General features: G+C 40.0%; 1 protein-coding gene across 1 annotated transcript in view; it reads right to left on the reverse strand.

The window, feature by feature from the left end:
- PLSCR1 (phospholipid scramblase 1) overlaps positions 1 to 559 on the reverse strand; it is a 40271-nt gene extending 39712 nt beyond the window's left edge. Inside the window, exon 1 of the mRNA XM_042457868.1 lies at positions 392 to 559. The gene's annotated coding sequence lies outside the window, so the exon portion shown is untranslated. The remainder of the gene's footprint in view (positions 1 to 391) is intronic.
- Positions 560 to 3646: the final 3087 nt, after the last annotated feature.

Here is a 3646-nt window from a genome sequence, read left to right on the forward strand (position 1 = left end):
ACAACAACAACCACAACAACAGACTCTGAATGCAACACCTTGAAGGCACACAACAACAACCACAACAACAGACTCTGAATGCAACACCTTGAAGGCACACAACAACGACAAGGACAACCGCTCTGGATGCAACCCGTTGAAGGCACACAGCAACCACAAACGGCTCTGAATGCAACACCTTGAAGACACACAACAACAACAAATGCTAGTTCACTGATAAAGTAGTAGAGAAATGTAGATACTATTGCTATTGCTATCACTATAATAATAAGTGGCTCTGAATGCAACCGTTTGAATGCACACAACAACAGCAACAATTGGCTTTGAATGCAACCAATTGAAGGCCCACAACAACAGCAACACCTGGCCCTGAAGGCAGCCCCTTCCCCACCTGGTTCCCTTCAAGGGCTTCGTTGCTTTCTGGTTCCCTCTCCTTGCTCCACGAATGACCCAGGAGGAGAAGGCGAAGGGGCTGGTCGTTTACGGGAAGAGCCGATCTGGGGGTGGAGAGAAGGAGGAAACCAAACAACCGTAGCGAAATCCGGAGCCTGGAGGAAGCGAGCCGGAGGAGTCCTGGGCGGAGGCAGCAAGGCAGGGAGGGAGGGCATCGCCCAGGAAGGGCCCTGCATCTGCACTGTAGCGAGTATTAGTATTGTTTGTATGCCACTTCGTTTCCCAATTTTGTGGAGGAAGTGGGATATTATTATTATTATTATTAAGCTGATTTGTGTCCCAATTTTGGAGGGAAAGTGAAATATAAATAATAATAATAATAGAGTCGCTTTGTGTCCCCAGTTTTTTTGGGAAAGTGAAATTAAATTTTATTATTATTATTATAGAAAGCTCTGCGTCGTGCCCAATTTTGGGGGGAAGTGGGATAGTATTATGTTATTATTAAGCTGATTTGTGTCCCAATTTTGGAGGGAAAATGGAATATATATAATAATAAAATGATGATGATGATTTGTGAGTCGCTTTGTGCCCCATTTTGGGGGGTGAAAGTTGAGTATAAATTGTTATTGTTGTTATTATTATTATTTGAAAGCTGCTTTGTGTCCCAATTTTTTTGGGGGGAGTGGGATATATTATTATTATTATTATTATTATTATTATTATTATTATTATTATTATTGCTATTATTTGTAAGTCACTTTGTGTCCCATTTTTGGGAGAAAGTGGGATATAAATAATAATAATAATAATAAATAGTAATAATAATTACAGGCCACTTTGTTTCCCATTCCTATCTTGGAGGGAATGTGGGATATAAATTATTATTTTTATTTTTACTAGTACATAAGAAATAATTGGTGGTGTTATCATTCTTATTATACCACTCTGATACCAATAATTACACCAATATAATAATAATTGCCATAATAATAATGGTATAATAATAATTATTGCATACTGATAATAGGTATCAGAGTGCTATTATTATTATTATTATTATTATTATTATTATTATTATTATTATTATCCCACTCCCCCCCCCCAATTTGAGACACAAAGCAGCTTGCCAGGCAGTTAAAGGGGTGTCAAAGTTATTATTTCTGCAATGCAAATGCAGCTGGATAGGGCCAAGGGAAAGGTTACCTTAAGCTTGTGCAGTGCAAACTGTGGTTGGCCATAGGTTTTGGGACTGTGCAAGTGGTCAGCCCTGGACAAAATAATGAAGTGGAGAAAACGTACTCAAGGGCTTTCCAGGTTACACAGTCCAATGCTTATTCAGAAGAAGGGTTTTCATCAGGTGTTGCTTGACATATAGCCAGGTAACAAGCAACACCTGTTGAAACGCCCTCTTCTCCACAATCCTTAAAGACAGAGGAGCCTTCACCTGTTGTGAACTTGGCAACCCTAACACATACACAGCGAGAGGGAGCAGCAGTGTCCATACTGCACAGTTATAATGGTTCAGAAACAGTTAAACAGCCATGCCAAGATCCTGTGGAAAGATGGGAGTGTAGTTTGGTGAGGTATTTAGAATGCTCTAGTTCAGTGGTATTCAAATTTTTATCCATGGGACCCTTCTTTACATCTGCATGAGGATATCACACATTCCCCCTTCACTTAATGGAGTGAAGAATGCTGGGAATTGCAACAACACATGGAGGGTTTCATGATATCTACTTCATCCCTTAATCCAGTTGCTAATCCCATCCAGAGTAAACTCAGTCCTCCCTGGCCTCGCATCGGGAGGCATGGAGATGCACTATCCACAATGCTGCAGCCTTTTTTTAAAGTTCACGCCAAACGAGTCTCGAAGAGAAACGACAACGCAGAAAGAACCCTAACTTAGAAATATCACTCAAGGAGACATTCTGCTGTGCTTTCTGCAACCGGACTTGTTTATCTCAGATTGGCCTTTTTAGACATCAACACACTTGTAGACAGCACGGGATGTGTCCTTCCTGAATCTTCGTTTGCGAAGAAAAGCCAGAGAGTCCCATCCAGAGTAAACTCATTGAATCAAATGTTGGATGGCAAATCAAGAGTTCTCTAAATCCCATTGTTTCAATGAATGTGGTCTAGTGAGGACTTCATGGCTAAGGTGTTTCATGCTAGTCAGAGACTGGCAAAATTATTTTCTTTCACTATTTTGTTGCTCACTCACTTCCAGTGTTCCTTATGGGCCATACTGGCTGTGGCTATTGGCCATATTGGTGCTGCAGAAGCACTCTGGGAGATGTAGTTAATAAAAGTAACTTTGCCATGCTCTCCTGCTGGTACATCTGTTGATGTTTAAAGGAATTTACAGTGAGTCCTTGTTTCAAGGATCCCTTGTAGATACTAAAATCTGTGGATGTTCAAGTCCTATTATAAATGATGGCATAGTAAAATAGTGTCCCTTATAGAAAATGGCAAAATCAGGGTTTGCTTTTTGGTTTTTGTTTGCTTGCTTCCTCCACCTTTGTTGTTGTTGTTGTTGTTGTTGTTGTTGTTGTTGAGGGGGGGTTTCCAAGCCATGGATGTGAAATCCATGGATATGGAGGACGAACTATACTTATTCAACTGGAAGCAATTCACAAAAGATCTTGAAAACAGTTGCTTACCTGACAAATTTAGCAATACCTTCTTTCTCACCCAATCAGTATTTTTTTCAACTTGTTTCATTAGCCACAGAGGTGGAGACAGGTGTCACTCTTCTCTATCAGTGACTGGTGAGGAGAGGTGTGTTATATAAATGTTCAGTACAGTATGAGATAAATTGAATGGATATCATGGGAGAAACTGACACAGTAATGCCATTTGGGAAGGCAGGGACCCAATTTTTTTTTTGCAATGTCTTCTGCATTCTATGATTGGTATGTATAAATGATAGGGAAGACAGACTATAAAACAAAATGTTGAGGCACATCCACTTTTATACAGGTTTTGGAAAAATTACTTTTTGGATTATAATTTCCTAGTCTTACTGGATGAGGCTTCCTGAGAGCTATAGTCCAAAAAGTAACTTTTCTAGGGTTTGATTTCTAGCAATGTTTCTTTGCTCTATTCTGCCCATGTTTTTCCCAATTCAAACAGCTTGTAGCCAGCTGTCATGTTTTTACAAATGGAGACTGGGCATGTGTTCTTTGTGTCCTATGATGCATTGCTAGATGCATCTACCAGGCCATTCATATATGGCCTAATTCTTGCCTCCCCC

Source organism: Sceloporus undulatus, chromosome 3, assembly GCF_019175285.1.
Source record: "Sceloporus undulatus isolate JIND9_A2432 ecotype Alabama chromosome 3, SceUnd_v1.1, whole genome shotgun sequence".
NCBI lineage: Eukaryota > Metazoa > Chordata > Lepidosauria > Squamata > Phrynosomatidae > Sceloporus > Sceloporus undulatus.